Source organism: Pinus tabuliformis, chromosome 4_2, assembly GCF_031772625.1.
Source record: "Pinus tabuliformis cultivar Carrire ecotype Pingquan chromosome 4_2, CPIR1, whole genome shotgun sequence".
Classification (NCBI taxonomy): Eukaryota; Viridiplantae; Streptophyta; class Pinopsida; order Pinales; family Pinaceae; genus Pinus; species Pinus tabuliformis.
In genome coordinates this window covers 976,852,359-976,870,009 of record NC_142304.1, presented here as the reverse complement: position 1 = coordinate 976,870,009, position 17,651 = coordinate 976,852,359, and the positions used below count along the sequence as shown (strand labels likewise).

Genomic DNA, 17,651 nt, shown 5'->3' with positions numbered 1-17,651 from the left:
AATAACTAGAAAAACTAAAAAATATAATAATTAGTCAACTTCCTATAAACCTATTTCTAATATAAAATACAATAAAATTTTATTGATTATATTTTTATATAAAATATGAAAAATATTGGACAAAATAAAAATAAATATTAAAAATCATATAAAACACAATTTAAAAATTAAACTATAATAAAAATAATTAAAAAATTCCTTATAAGTAAGAGAAAATGTATCCCTTCATTTCCACCGTAAAAACACAATTCAAACACTTCTGCCATCAATTCTGTTTTTGAAAAACGGACCAGATTCTAAAAATATGAAACACAATTTAAAAATAAAATTATAATTAAAAAAATTAAAAAAATTCCTTCATGAGTAAAAGAAAATGTAACTCCTTATTTCCATGGTAAAAACATAATTCAAAAACTTCTGCCATCCATTTTTGTTTTTGAAAAACAGACCAGATTCTTAAAAATCATGTAAAACACAATTTTAAAATAAAATTATAATAAAAAAAATTAAGAAATTCCTTTATGAGTAAGAGAAAATGTAACCCTTTATTTCGACGGACGAGATTCGAATGAAAAACACAATTCAAACACTTCTAAAATCAATTTTTTTTGAAAAACGGACGAGATTCTAATGAAAAATGATTGTATGGACAAAATTGTTTCTTCGGGCAGTCGGTGACAAGGTGTTTTTGAAAAGCTGACCAGATTCCGATGAGAAGTGATAGTCCGGACAAAATTGTTTCTATGTAGCCAACGCCTATCATTATTATTACTCGAACGCTTCCTCTGAAAATACCCATTTTTCAAGCAGAATACACGCCTCTGTGAACTGTGAAATTGCTTTTGTGGCCATAAATATCAGTCCACCTCTTTCCCTTTTTTAAGTTTAATTCGAAATCATATTATTTATTACCTGGTGCAGCCAACTTGAGTCTTGTTCTGGTTGCTGATTACTTTGATAAGGCATGGCAAGTCAATTACAGTCAGAGCGTAATTGCTGCGATTCAGTTCTTAAAGTCACAATGTGTAAGGACGAAGGCGGGGGTTTTGACAGACTTTTATCTCCTGGGCTTCCGCTAAATACAATACATGCGCATATTTATGCCATCTCAGGAATATAAGCATGAACAAGCTAAAACCAGGTATAACATACATACTCAGAATCTCCGGATTTAAATTTTTATCTGAGAGAAATCTCTCTGTTGGATATCAGAGTACAGTCAAGATTATTGGCAACTGCACCTCTAACATTCCTTTGGATTCCAATGGATCCAATAAGCTCTCAAACACGCTTTATGGTGGTGTAAACACAATGTGTAGTCAAGGAAGATTGAATGAGGCATTGGACATTGTTGAACTCCGTGGCATTGCAGCAGATCACAATACATATGCCTGTCTTTTAAAGGGTTGTGCTGAAGTAAAATCTCTTGCAGCGGGTAAGAGGGTTCAGTCTCACATGGCAAGAGTTGGGTTTGAACCCAATGTGTATATGGGAAACATGCTGATCAATATGTATATAAAATGTGGAAGTCTCGAGGACGCACGCCAAGTGTTTGACAAAATGCATGAGCGGAATGAGTTCTCGTATTCCATGATTATAGCTGGCCTTGTACAGGGTGGACACGGGGAAGATGCTATTGAGTTGTTCTCGCAAGTGCATCGAATTGGAGTGTTGTCTATTCAGTTCAATTTCGCAAGCCTTCTCCGGGCTTGCGGGGTTTCCGCTTCTCTGGAACGGGGGCAGCAGCTCCATGGCTTGATTGTTCGATCTGGGTGTGATTTAGATGTCTTTGTGGGGAGTGCCCTTGTTGACATGTATACCAAATGTGGGAGAATAGAGGATGCATGGCATCTGTTTGACAAAATGCCTGAACGAAATGTTGTTTCTTGGACGACCATGATCTCGGGATATGTGCAGCAAGGGCAGAGCGAGAGAGCTTTGAGTCTGTTTTGTGAAATGCAGCAAACGGGAACGAAGATTGATGCATTCATTCTCGGCAATATGCTGAGGGCGTGCACAAGCTTAGCAGCCCAGGAACAGGGCAAGCAGATTCATGGCCACATTATTATAACTGGTTTTGACTGCAATGTTTCTAATAGTAATTCACTTGTTGCCATGTATGCAAAATGTGGGAACATAGATGAAGCACAGCAAGTGTTTGACAAAATACATGAAAGGAACATGGTGTCATGGACTACTATAATTGCAGGATATGCTCAGTGTGAGCATGGTGAGGAGGCTCTGAAACTCTTCAGACAAATGCAAGTGGAAGGCATGGAACCGGACCATTTTATCTTTGCCACTGTTTTAGGCGTGGCTGCTTGCCTAACAACTCTTGAACATGGAAAGCAAATTCATGCCTGTGTCATTAGAGCTGAGTTTGAACAGCACGTTTCTGTTGGGAATTCCCTCGTCACCATGTATATCAGGTGTGGGAGTATAGAGGATGCACGCACTGGGTTTGACAGAATGCCCAAGCGAGACATAATCTCCTGGACTGCGATGCTTTCAGGATTTGTACAACAGGGGCACTACGAGGAAGCCTTAGAGCTCGTTGACCAAATGCGACAGGAAGGCATAGAGCCAGACTCATTCGTCTTTGCCAGTGCTCTAAAAGCATGTGGCAGCCTTGCAGCCTTAGAACAGGGTAAGCAGATTCACGACCTTATTGTTAAAACTGGTTCTGAGTTTGATGTTGTTGTGGGAAGTAGTCTTGTTGACATGTATGCCAAATGTGGGAGCATCGATAATGCACGCAAGGTGTTCGATAATATGCCAAGTCGAAATGTCGTCACCTGGACTGTGATGGTTCTGGGATATGCACAACATGGGTTTGGTGAAGAGGCCCTTTGCATCTTTGAACAAATGTGGCGAATGGGCATGAAGCCAGACCATGTCACCTTCGTAGGTGTTCTCACTGCATGCAGGCATGCAGCCCTAGTAGATGAAGGTCGTCATTACTTCGATTCCATGAGCCGTGATCATTGTATTAGACCAGGACTGGACCACTATGCTTGCATGGTTGACCTTCTTGGCCGTGTTGGATGCCTTGAAGAGGCTGAGGATATCATTAACAAAATGCCTTATAAACCTGATGCTGTTGTCTGGGGAGCTTTGCTTGGTGCCTGCAGGGTCCATGGAAATATTGAGATAGCAAAACGTGCAGCCACGTGCCTCCTTGAGTTGGAACCTGACTGCACTGGGACACATGTGCTTCTGGCTAACATCTATGCTGCAAGTGGCAGGTGGGATGATGCAGCCAATGTTAGGAAATTGATGAAAGGCAAAGGATTGAAAAAGCAGCTTGGTCAAAGCTGGATTGAGGTAAAAAATGAGGTGCACACATTTGTAGTAGAAGATAGACTACATCCCCAAACAAGTGAGATTTATGCGATGTTGGAACAATTGGGTGAGCAAATGAAAGATGCAGGATACGTGCCTGACACAAACTTCGTGCTACACGATGTTGAGGAGGAGCAAAAAGAACAGCTTCTGTCCTACCACAGTGAGAAGCTGGCTCTTGCATTTGGCCTTGTCAGCACAGTGCCTGGTACAACTATTCGAATAAGCAAAAACCTTCGAATTTGTGGGGATTGCCATTCTGCTATAAAGTTCATTTCCAAAATTGTTGGACGAGAAATTGTCATGCGGGATACCAACCGCTTTCACCATTTCAAAGATGGGTTGTGTTCATGTGGGGATTATTGGTAGTGCCATTTGAAAGGAGTACAAAATATCTTACCATCGGCGTTGAGCTTTTATATCTAAACGCATGCATGTGCTTGTGATAAAACACCAGTTTTAGCTTTTAAAAGCTATAGCAGACACCCAGGGCTTGCCATTAAAAGTGAAACCCTGACATTCATTAGGTGGCCCTGTTGAGACTGTTTTCGCTAATGGGCGTCAAAAGACTGCTGCTAATAGTCTATTACAGAGGACAACATTTATCGCCGTTGTGGAAACGTATATCAACAGTGGTCCTTAAATGACCACCATTCAAGTTTTATACCATACACTGGGTTTTACCATAGGTTTCATGGCATTTGTAAAGACGGCTGTCATTACGTGTATCAAATGCTTTTAGAGGGAGATCTTTTAAATACCGCCATTTAAATTCATGATAATTTTCTTTAACTGCTCGAGTTAGGAATGGATTTAATCTCTGGGAAAAACATGAATCTCAATCTCTTGAACTGAAATACACCCAATCCCTGAGAAGATCAAATCTTGGCCTTCTGGCAAATGTTATGGTAGCAAATCCAGGCCTCCTTAAATGATTGAATTGGAAGAAAGCAACCTCGGCCTCTTACAGATCTAAGTTCATGGTCTTCTCTCCAAGACTTCTCCGGCAATGGATTTTATGATCTTGGCCCAAATTTATTCTCTGAAATATATCAAAAAAATCTCGAACAGTAAATAGCTTCCTAAATGAGACAATCAGTCTCTAGATCTGGCAGATCTTGAACTTCAAGAAAATATTCCTGCAATTGCAATAGATTTCTCTTCAACATTGGAAAATCTTCATAATAATAAGCCAACTAGGGTGGCTAAAGAGAACCACCGAAATTGACGAGATTCTAGCTAGGGTGATTATGATGGAGGATCACCGAAAGTAGTTTCTCCTGAAATCCTCAATCAATCTACAATAAACCCTCAGGCTGGTAGGATGCACAACTCTGATACCACTGTAAGATCCCAAATGGCTAAATAATCAACAAATCTGGAATATTTTAGTGTTCTAATTGAAATACTGACAAGCCAACATAGAACACAAGGGATCTAAAAGAAATGCAGCTTTTATTTATATTATTAACTGAAGAAAATAGTACATGCCCATACAAAAATATCGGAGCCCCTGCAATGGCATGCATGGCTGCTCATCAAAAGAGAAAACAAAAGACTGAAGCACAATCGTGGACCCTGGATGGATCCACTAGACAAATCACACCCACGGGGTTTTCATCCCTGGGATCAAACTGGAACTGGCCATGCCAAGTTCTCACGAAAACACAATAAGATAGATAAACTCAGGATGATCCCAATGTCTGGCCCCTATCCCCTTTTATTGGCTTGATGGACTCTCTAGAAACCTTATTTTATTGTTTTTCTTCAAAAAGCAAAGGCAAATACCATGGGCGAATACCATGGTAAATACCATGAGCAGATTCCATCCACTTGGACCATATCAAGAAAAGGGAATATTACAGTAAGTGGCATGGACTCTAATGTTTTCTATGAACAACCTCTATTTATGCAGGATTAGAGAGACCTTCCCTCCGTTCATACCTTCTCTTAACCCCTTGTTCTAATTGTTGGATAACAAGTGTTTGACAGGAGGTATCTAACTTGCTATTAAAATCGATAAGTTTGTCACTATCAAGATAGACTTTGTGTTTTTCTTGCCACCCCAAATTCAATACGGAACTCAGCTCTTCAAAGCCTGTTCTTGGGCATACAAGTAATATAAATGCCAAGAATGAGAGAGTAAAAAAAAATATTCTTATTCTAATACCAATTGTATGGTTTGTGGATTGTGATTTTCACCAATGCCCAACAAAACTACACCTCTTGTTCTTCTTTCAATTCCAACCAATTAAGAACTATCAAATATATATAATTCTTCCAACATTTTATCCTCATCTAGAGGAAAGAAACAATCACAAAGCTATGGTCCAGAATGAAGCCTCATTTTAACATGAAACAATAGAGGCATGAGCAATGCTTCAAATGGGAAAATTGATTCTCGATGTTGGAGTGAATAAGCAACCGAGAGAATCACCTCGCTTCCATGAACAAAGGAAAGAACAACCTTCAAGTAAACAAAAGGAGAATGCTATGGCGTTTACAAAGAAGAGTTGTTTATGCACTTTAATTGTAAACCCAACTTCGTCTGAACAATTGCATGAACAATTTATGAATCAAGTGTAGTTCAGCAAATGCTCATCCATTAAAGGGAGATGAAATCGATCAGCAATGAGTAAATTGGCCCAGGGAGCAGGAGGTAGTTAACACAAAGTGTTTATGGCATATCTGACCAACATACAACTTGTAGGGACACCCATAGTTCTCAATCGACCTCTGAATACTCTTTATGGCACACTCAGAATTAAATCTTTACTTGCAGGTGTAACAGAGTGGAGGTTATTCCTCAAATGGATGGAAAATGCCCACATCCTTCCTTCAATGCAAAATGGTCTATGAATGCTTACTTTGCTAAATTAATGAACTCAATAATAGAAACTCAGCCCAAAATTCACAACAGCTTTGTTATTATATCCGTTGATCTTAGGGGCTCCATTAAATGGACGAAGATCCTCACATGGTTGTTGGCTTTCACAAAAAATGAATAGGAAGAAAATTTGAGAATGTTGCTAACAGAAACACAATAGATAATTTTTCATTTCCATCAAGAATTCAGCTACAAAGAGCACACAATTTTTTTGTATTAGAATTCAGCTACAAAGAGCACACAATTTTTTGTATTAGGGGGAAGCAATAACTTGAACATACAATCATTGCTGCCACCAAAGATCACAGTGCCACTGCCAAGAAAAATTCCCTGGCTCGATACTATAGCTCGCAAACCATACCAAGCCAATATTTGAACTGAGGTGGGTGGCACTGTGAGTCCCAACTACTTGGGATGCCCCTGATGGGCGAACTACACGAAGCACATTGAACATAACTAAGAACACCAATAATCTAATGCTCCATATTTAACACAGGCATACAGACATTCATTATTCTAAATCATTAACAAAGCTAAGAGAAGCATTCCACACGCAAGAAATTCCACGACTATAGAGAAAGCCAAACGCAAGAAACAATGTTTACCCTTGAAATCCAAATTGGAAACCAACTATGGATGATCGTTCGGTTCTCATTCCAATAATCTTTGGTACAATTCAGCTTTTGACTCTCTATGCCTCTTGGCTAGTTAAAATCTCTTTGAGAGTGAAAACAATAGAAGAAATAGGTAGAACTGGGGTTAAGGGGAAGGCCAACAGGTATGAACCTTCATTTCCCATTCCTCAACCTTCTCCTATTCTATGTTTCTCCTTTCATTTAATTCCCAATTTTTTCTTTTTGCTTTTGCCTTTATTCACTTTTTACATTTGCATTGATTTTCATGGTTTGCTAACCTTCATATAGTATTGAATTGGCTTGCAGGTACTTAGTCTTACAACCATTCGTTGGTTCAGATCCATTTTGAATCACACTTCACCACTGAGAAGCCTTTTGGTTCTAGTTCTGGTACTTCCTCATGGCTCTTGCTAATGGCTCTACTCCTGGCTATGGCTCTAGTTATGATTCTGGCTCGTTTGTTCATGTAGTGCATAAGTTTGCTCACTGATCTCAGCTCTGAGCAATCTCTAGATCTGAACTTTGCAATCAACACTTGTTCCCATCTCTTTCTCAGACTTGGAGAGTATCATGGCAGTCAATGAAGCCAAGTTGAATGCTGATTTGTTTGTTCAGCATGACCCTAGCATACTGCCATCATGTAACAATTCGACAAGAGAAGTGTGTTCCGCATTCTTCTACTAAGATTAGTTGCTTCTCTACACGGAAACAACTCTTTGGTGTCTATACATGCTTGCAAGCACATCATGGAGTTCTCAAAAACTCGGCGTTAAGGTCATTGATGTTTGTGCATCAATCTTCGACATATCTTCAAAAATGGGTTCTTCAGATGCAATATCGGAAACAACAATGGCATTGTGGCTTCCCTTAGCATTAGCCTATTGTCTATCTTGTTGGTCATACATCCAATCCTTCTCTTTCAAGCAATTATTCTCTTCTTGGAGTTAGGCATTGGTGGCCCTGAAGCCTTCCAACCTCTTTCTATTTCCTTTACCCATGCTGAGGCCTGGAATGTTTATGCAGCTACTTCCCAATCAATGATTCACCAACATGGATATTGTGCAAAAAAAATTCCAATCTTTCTTCTCTCTCTATTCTTTTGATGGCTGTAAAGCATACAACATCCCAACTAATAGCCGTTATGATTCATAAATGAGGGACTTCGCTTCACCAACATGGATATTGTGCAAAAAAAATTCCAATCTTTCTTCTCTCTATTCTTTTGATGGCTGTAAAGCATACAACATCCCAACTAATAGCCCACTTTTGTCTAGAGTGTAACTTGCAGAGAACAACTTGCTGGCAACACAATGTCAATCAGGTCAATAACAAACAATGCTCTGCAATTACTCTGAAGGTAGTGACTAGATACTAATGCTATGTGAGTCCTCTATTCTTAGTGTAGTTTGTATGTAAACAACCATCTACTACCTTTGTGCTATATCGTTTTGCAAGGACGTGAGGATCGAATATTTGTTGGCTTCAAAACTTGGTTTTATTGCTAAGGTGACAAGGCCAATGCTCAAGGACAAATTTGAGTGCAGTGTGCTTCAATTGCCGGCAAGACAATGTATACCTCTACTACCTCCACAGCTCAATTTTAGGAGGATTCAAACTATGATCTTGAATTTTAGTCCAAACTTAGTGATTAACTACATTTTGTTATGTGGATACACTTCGTCCCTATTGAATGTTGGAAGATTAATCTTTCTTTTAATCTAAATCTTTATCTTGTGGTAATAAATGAAATATGCTAGCATATTCTTGTCATCTATTCTACATCAAAGGATAGAATTTCAAATATTATCTACCTCGAATCTCTAAATCCATGTTTACTTTTTCATATTAACCTAATATAATTATGAAATTACCATGTAAATTATCAAATAACAAATGCCATTCTGTGAATACATGGATTAAATTTTTTCACATTTACCTAATCCAATTATGAAATTACCATACAAACTATTCAATAAAAAATGGCATCCTGTAAATATGTAGGTTAAAATTTTAAAATTTTAAACCCTAAATAAGACAGGAATGATTAAACTCCAATGAACACAGAAATGTTATTTAAAGCTTGACAGGCCTATCAGCATTTGACAGCTGCAATTTTGGTGGCCGCGCTAGTAAGTAATTGAATAATCTAAACCAGGATATCCTTGAAACCAAATAGACAAGAAAACTGTTTCTCTTGTGTACTTGTCATTCAAAACCATATTAGAAAGATAATAAATGTTAACTTGTCGCTTCTTGTTCCTAGGTTCTGTTCTTGTTCTTGACATGAGAAACAGAATCTAATTACTTGATAAGGGCTCTTCATGAGTGTTCAGGGTAATGTCATGGATTCCAGTGCTTTCTAGCTTCACGCTTGTCTACAAAATCCCATGGAGACTATTTGTTCCCTTGATGATGAACAACCTCTATTCATGTAAGGTCGGAGAGACCTTCCCTAAGTTCAGACCTCGTCTTAAATTGTGTTCTAATTGTTGGATGACAAGTGTTTGATGTGAGGCATCTCAGAGGCTATTACAATCAAGAAGCCAGTCACCGTTCACATTTATTCGGTTCTTCTTGTCACCCCAAATTTGATATGCAGCTCAGCTCCACAAACCCTGTTCCTGGGTATACAAGTAATGTGCCAAGAATGGGAGAATTAATTAGCCTGTTCTTATTCTAATACCAATTGTATTGTATGTGGATTGTCACTGTTTCCAATACCGGACAAATCTACACCTCTTGTTTTTTCAATTCCAACCCATTAGAACTGTTATTCTCATGTATATATAATTTTCCAACAATTTTTCCTCACTTATGGAAAATAAATGGTCCAAAACGACACCTCATTTCAACATGAAACACGAGAGGCATGGGCATTGCTTCGAATGGGCAAATTGATTCTCGCTATTGGAGTCAATAAACGGCCAAGGGAATTATTGAAAGAACCTCTTCTACATGAACAAAGGAAAGGCCGACCTTAAAGTAAAGAAAGGAGAAGGCTATGGCATTTATAAAGAAGAGTTGTTTGTGTGCTTCAATTTTAAGCCCAACCTTATATTAGCAATTGCATGAATGGTTTATGAATCAAATGCAGGCCAGCAGAAGCCCATCCATTGAGGGGAGATGAAATTGACCAGCAATAAATAAATCAACCAAGGGAATAAGAGGCAGTGCACACAAAGTGTGTATGGTCTGTGCGACCAACGTACAGCTTGTAGGGACACCGACAATTATCAATCAACCTCTGAATGCGTTGTATGGCACAATCAGACAATTACATATTTAGTTTTTCCGGTGTAACAGAGTGGAGTTCATTCATCAAATGGATGGAAAATTTCTACGTCATTCCTCTTATGCCAAATGGTGTGTGAACGATGAATTGCTAAATTAATGAGCCCGATAATAGATATTCAACCCAAAATTCACAACGACCTTGTTATTATATCTATCCATCTCAGGAGCTCCATTAAATGGATGAAGATCACCACGTAGTTGTTGGCTTTCATAGAAAATGAATGGGAAGAGAATTTCTGAGTGTTGTTGAAGGAAATACAGTAGATTATTCTTTACATTCATCAGAAATTCAACTACAAGGAGCATTGAACATAGCTAAGAATACCAATAATCTCATACGCCATGTTGAGACATTCATCATTAAACATGGCCATAGAGACATTCATCATTGTAAATCATTAACAAAGTTGAGAGAATCATTTCACTGGTGGGAAATGTCACAACTATAGAGAAATTCCAGCACAAGACATGGTGTTTACCCTGAAAATCCAAATGGGAAAACCAGTCTGTAGTGATGGTTCAATTTTCATTTGGGGAATCTCTAGTCCAATGCAATGCTCAGCTCTTTAGGACCCTTCCTCTCTTTGTTAGCATAAATTCCCTTGAGAGTGAAATCAACGAAAAGAGATAGGGAGAAATTCCCTTCGGAGTGAAGTAAGGGAAAGGTCAATAATATGAGACTTCATTTCACATTCCTTATCTCTCTCCTATTCTATTTTTCTTGTTTCATTTTTCTCTATATCTTCTTCTAAACTAGTAAATTCTCTTTTCCAAGTATGGTTTAATATAGACCAAGAAAGCCTTACCTATCTTAAGCCTAGTAAGAATGAGAATGTGTATATAAGAGTGAGTATGTGTATACATTGGTTAGTAATAAAATGGTATTTGGTCTATTATTAAGGAACGCAAGTCTTATGTCTTGTTTAGCAATTCCCTCGTAAGAGGATTTATTGAATGAAGTTGAAAGAAGATTTAGGTTAGCAATTCCCTCATAAGAGGATTTATTGAATGAAGTAGAAAGACGCTTTATTAAATCACTTTACAAAATTGTTTTATATTTTATTTTTATAGAATTTTTTTTATCCAGAACCGTTTACATGTATATTTAAGGATAAAAAAACACCATAACCTCATATTAAAAGATAATAAGAAAACTTGTTTTATATTTTATTTTTATAGAAATCTTTTATTCAAAACCATTTACATGTATATTTAAGTATAAAGAAACACCATAACTTCAAATTAAAAGATAATAAGAAAACTTTATATGAAAAACTATGTTGTTAAATCTAAATAGTTAAATCATTTTATAATGTTATGAATCTTAAGGCTTATATTCATTGAAGAGATTTTTATATTTTTGAATTTATTTAACAATTGAATTTGAGTGGAAATATTATTTTACATTTTTGTTTTTTAACATGTATTATAGAGATAAAATAATGGAAAATAAATAAAATGTTTAAATATATGGGATAAACCCGTGGTCTCTGGATTCTGCGGTGACAAATGCCATCTTACAATGTGATTTCATTTCCATTTTTAATTCAATTAATTTTACTTAAAATTCAATTAATATATAAATCCACATTTTAATTAATAAAAATGCATGATTTTATTAAAAATATATTTAAATTTCAATAAAATAAAATAAAAAATAAATAAAATATTTAAATATATCTTTCCTCGTTGGAGAGGGCATTGAGCGTGGGATAAACTTGTGATGTCTAGATTATGGGTTGATGAAACTCATCTCACAAGGTGATATCATTTTTATTTATGTGGCTTTAATAAGTATTTGGAATTTGGGTAATTTTTTTTTTTAAATCTTACAGTAGCTTGATTTGAATCATTGTGGAAATACATTTAACACCATTAAAAACCTTTGATATACTCAAAATCTTAAACTAAAAATCTCCCACACGCCGAAAATCTTGAAGTAATAACCTGAATTTACAAAAATCCCTGCTAAATTTTATCAAAATCTTACCATATTTCTATAATTTTCCCAGTGTGTTTAGAATATCGTAAAAAACAAAAAGTAAAGTCAATGCAGGTCCTCAGAAAACGCCGCTGGAAAAGGGTGCATCATGAAATGGCAAACCAACAGCGACATCTACCCCACCCATCCATTCCGGTAAAATGTCGTATTAACTTTAATCAAAACCGACAACGGGTCACGGTAATTCTAGAAAAGTGGGTTTTCGGGAAACCTGTCACGTCACTTTCTTCTTTTTTTGCTAAAGCAAGAGTAGTTCCTTCTATTTCATAATATCGAGAAAAAATTTACAGAATATACAAAAACCCTGAACTCCAAGAGGTGACAGGGAAACAAAGGGCATGATGCCAAAGTAAAGCATCACCCCGCTACAACAAACAGCAAAATCTTTCATTACATACTTTAGGATGAACCATTCAAAACAAAAGCCTGATCTACGGCAAACAAACAACCACGTAACTCAAGCGAAAAGCCCGTCAAGACACGTGGCCCCACTAAAAAAGCACCAACAGATCTGACGGTAAATACATCCCCACAAAAACGGACGACACCCCGAAGTATCGCACCACCAAAACTGCTCGATGAATCCTCGAACCCCACCAAACCCTCGGGCCCCACCAAACTGCTCGATGAATCCAGAGCGTTGATTTACCTTGCGCCATCGGACGACTGAGCAGAAAATCGCGCGCCCGAAGTCATCGACCTTTAGGGCGCGGGGAGAGTGGTTTTTGGACCGGGCCCTCCACCACGTGTCATGTTTTCTATGGCATCGCTGCCAAAAAACTAAAACCACTTTTAACAAGAAAGCGGTGCGATCGCTACGAAACCGCCAACCCCACCAAACCCTCGGGCCCCACCAAACTGCTCGATGGATCCAGAGCATTGATTTACCTTGCACAAACGGACAACAGAGCAGAAAATCGCGCGCCCAAAGTCATCGACCTTTAGGGCGCGGGGAGAGTGGTTTTTGGACCGGGCCCTCCACCACGTGGCATGTTTTCTATGGCATCGCTGCCAAAAATCTGAAACCACTTTTAACAAGAGAGCGGTGCGATCGCTATGAAACCACCCAGAGGCAGTTTTGACTTCTGTCACTGAAAAATTAGGATGATGCGGAAGTTTCTAATGCTGCTTTCTTCGGTCCAGGAAGCTCTGACGCCCGTCACTGAGAATAGTCCTGATCGTGGTCCACTTTACCTCTAACCTTGGCTTACCTTTCATTGTGCACCTTTTTGTCCCACTTGGTGTAGCCCTCTGACCGCTGACCATCACTAATTGGGTTCTGTCATTTTGCTTCTGTACTCTTCTTTGTCCTCCTCCGCCTGGTTATGGCAGAGTTTTTTCAGGTTACTCTGCGCCATTGTATTCCACCTCCTTAAGATTGCGCTGTCCTTGCTGCTGACACCTTGGTTGGCTAGAATGTCAGCCAATTTGTTGGCCTTTCTCCTCACATGAATAAATCTGAGAGTACGAAGTTCCTGTAGATGCACTTGAATTCTCTGAAGGACTCTAGTTAACCTCCAGCGTTTTGTGACCTTTTCCAGCCCTGTTCCATTACTGATTCTCTTGGCAGCGTTTATGACTAACTCTGAATCCGCTTCTATTATGACATTTTGGCAATTGCTCTGTATCAAAAATTCTAAGCATTGTTCCAAAGCCATTAGTTCTGCCATGTTGTTAGTGGCTTTTCCTAAGTGACCATGGAAGAGGGAGATTATGCTACCTGTATCATCCCTTAGAACTCCCCCAAAACCAGCATCCCCCGAGTTTCCTTTGGAAGCTCCATCAATGTTGTACTTTAAAAAACCTTCAGGGGGGATGCCAGAATTCCTCCACCTTTTCTCTCATGCTTGCTATCCTGTCTAGACCTTGAGGAATAAGCCCCTGCAAGTCTAACAGCTGGAGGATTCTTAACTCTCCAACTGAGGGAGGATTTTTGGGGAGATTCCTAACCATGGTGCCCACTGTCTCCTTTAGTTGTTTTACGATCAGCTCCACCAGGCTAAGTGAGGCAGACTTTTCCTCTTTGAATATTCTTTTGTTCCTTTCCTTCCACACATTCCAAATAATGAAACTCGACAGAAGATTCCAGACACAGTTGAGAATTTCATTATCTGAAAAATTATTCCTCCAGTTGTTTAGAGTGTTGGCAACACTTTCTTTGTCTCTATCAAATTTGAAGATGTTGGTAAAAAATTCCCATATCATGTTGGTGAAAATACAGTTGTTGAGAAGATGCTCTATAGTCTCCTCTTGGGTCTCACAGAGTTGACATCTGGAGGGTCCCAACATGCCCCTTTTTTTAAGGTTGTCCCAGGTTAAAATTTTCCTGTGGTGAACTAACCACATGAAAAGTTTGATTTTCATCCAGCCTTTGTGCTTCCAAAGCTTCTACCAAGTTTTATTAGGAGCTTGGGGTTCCAGATCAAGGAGAAAACCTTTAGCTTCCTTGATATTAAAGTTGCCCTCTTTGTTGTTACCCCATCTCAGTTGGTCCTGCCCTTCTGTTACTAAAATTATTCTCTGATCCAACAGTCTCTTAAGGGATTCTGCTTTACTGTTGAGGGTTCTATCCTCTCTGCCCTCAATTTTTTTCCAGATTCTCCACTTTCCTGCATTATGTGAGTTCTCCCAAAAGTCTTTCACTTTTACTAATCCTTGATTGTCAGTCTCTTGCTTGAGGCCTAAAAATTCTTCCTTTAGTAGATTTGGTTCCTGTTGCCATTTGTCTTCCTAGAAAAGTGCCAGATCTCCCTCTCTGATTTCCCAGAAACTATTTTTTTGCACCACTTCTCTGTTCTCCCAGGCCTTGTTCCATATGGGGGAGCCTTTCACTGTTCCTGTCATACGTATGATATCCGAATCCGGCCAGGCATTGGCATATTTTTCCTTCCAGATGCTTGCCCATTGAGCTTTAGGATCCTTAACCCACCTCCACCAAAGTTTGGCTCCTAGAGCCTTGTTGAGAATCTCTGGGTTGTCTAAACCCAAGCCTCCTTAGTTCTTGGTTTTGCAGATATTTTCCCAAGAGACTAAAGCCCATTTTTTCTTTGTTTCCTCCTTTCCCCACAGAGAGTCTCGTTGAATATTGCGAAATTGCTGCAAGACTCCTATAGGAGCTGGGAGGGCTGATAGCATGAAGGTTGGGATAGCCTGGAGAACTGCTTTAGTGAGAACCAGTCTACCAGCTAAATTTAAAGATCTAATTGTCCATTTCATGACCTTGTTTTGCATTTTATTTATTAAAGGATCCCATATATGCTTGTGTTGGGGTTTAGCTGTAAGTGGAACTCCCAAATACTTGGAGGGAAGAGATTCTCTTTGAAAGCCTAAAATTATGGAGACATTTCTCTGGAGGGCAATAGAGTGTTAAAGAAAAATACTTTTGATTTGGCTAGGTTAACTTCCATACCTATGGCTTTCGCGAAGTCGTACAAAATCTGTTTGTAAGCAAGAGCTTCTTTGACTGTAGGAATTCCTTGTAACATGGTATCATCTACAAACTGTTGATGAGTCAGAACTTGCCCACTCTTCGTAATTTGGAGTCCTTGAATTCTTCCTATTACTCTAGCATGCTTGATGGACCGCCCTAGCCCTTCCATCATGAGGATGAAGAGAAAGGGAGAGAGCGGATCTCCCTATCTTAGACCCCTGGAAGGGAGAAAAAGCTCAGAAGGAGAGCCATTCACTAAAGTTGAAAAGCTAGATGAAGTTAGAAGGGCCATGACCCATCTGACCCAATTATGATCAAAACCAAACGCTGTGAGCACTTTTTTGATGTATATCCAATTCACTTTGTCATATGATTTGGCTATATCCAGTTGCATGATCATTCTCGCTCTCTTATTGCCAGTTAACGAGTGAACTACCTCGTGAGGTTGAATTATATTGTCCAGAATTTTTCTTCCTTCAATATACCCTGTTTGTTCCCCGGAGATAAGCGTGGGCAGCAGGGGTTTGAGTCTATTGGCCACCACCTTGGAGATTATTTTGTAGACAACATTGCATAAGGCGATGGGCCTATATCTCTCTGGTGTTTGAGCATTATCCTGTTTTGGAATAAGGGCAATAAAATAAGTATTGAGAGCTTTAAAAATGGTCTTGCTCCTCCCGGAGTCTTCTACTATCTCTACAATATCCCTTTTAACAATATTCCAACAGGCTTTAAAGAAATCCACATTAAATCCATCCGGGCCTGGTGCCTTGCCATTTTGCATTTCCTTGAGGACCTCACTGATCTCCTTTTCAGTTACAGGTTTGTTGAGATTACCATTATCCTCTCTGGATACCAATTTAGGTATGTGTTTAATTAAATTCTTAATGAAAGGTTCTCTTCCTGAAAAGTTTTCCTTGGCAATGTCCCGAAAATGCTTTACTAACACTGCTTCTATCTCCTCATGGGCTTGATCAATTTGGCCATTCCTGTCCTTGATCGAAGAGATTCTGTTGTGAGTTCTGTTCGCAATGGTAGATCTGTGGAAAAATTTAGTATTGCGTTCTCCTTCTTTTAGCCATAGAACTCTAGATTTTTGTTTCCAAAAAATTTCTTCTTGTTTGCACAACCTTTCCCATTCTTGGTGGTATTTCTCTGCTTGATCATTTTTGTCTTTGTCAAAGCCATTCTTGATCAAAGCTTGATTGAGCTCTAGGATTTTGATTTCCATGATTTTTTTACTTGTGAAAATATTGCCAAATTCCTTCTGGTTCCATTCCTTTAGCTTTTGCTTGATGTGTTTTAATCTTTTATGTAGTAGGAACATAGTTGACCCCTGAATCTGTAGGTCTTCGGCCCACCATTTTCCAATGTTGCTGATGAAATCCAGGTGTGAAAGCCACATATTTTCTATCCTAAACGGTTTGTTTCTTGGGGTGCCAATGCCCTTGATCTCCATTTGAATCGGCCAATGATCTGAGCCTCCAAAAGGAAGAATATCTGCTATTATTTCCTTGTCTAGAAGTAGGAGCTCTTCAGAGATCATGAATCTGTCTAGCTTGGAAGCTACCTGGGAATCCCCTCCTCTTTTGTTGTTCCATGTGCACAGACCATTGTTTGTCTCAATGTCCACCAGCTTCATGTTTTCTGAAAAATAATGGAAAGTTGAGGAATTTTTGTTTAGTGCTCTTATGCCCCCTTTTTTCTCCGAGAGAGATCTGATCATGTTGAAATCTCCTCCTATAACCCACGGTAACCTTGCGAATCTGCTCCGAAGGTCCACTAAGGAATCAATAAACTTGATTTTTTCATCTAACCTTTGAGGGCCATAAACATTCGTTACAAGATATGTGTCCCTGTCTCCTACAGGTTGAATAACAATTGATAAATAATTTCTTGATGCCTCCGCATCAATAGTACCTATTTTTTGGGGATTCCAGAGGATGAGGATACCCCCTGCTATGTTTTATGCTTTGACTTCTATAAACTCATATCTGCTGAGCCACCTACTATGGATTTGTCTTATCTTTTGAACAAAGCATTTCATTTCTTGGACAAAAA

The 17,651-nt window shown here is 38.7% G+C and overlaps 1 pseudogene; it reads left to right on the top strand.

Annotated features, from left to right (window-relative positions):
* The first annotated feature begins 740 nt into the window (after positions 1 to 740).
* On the top strand, positions 741 to 8,470 carry LOC149172905 (putative pentatricopeptide repeat-containing protein At3g13770, mitochondrial pseudogene; annotated as a pseudogene).
* The last annotated feature ends 9,181 nt before the right edge of the window (positions 8,471 to 17,651 follow it).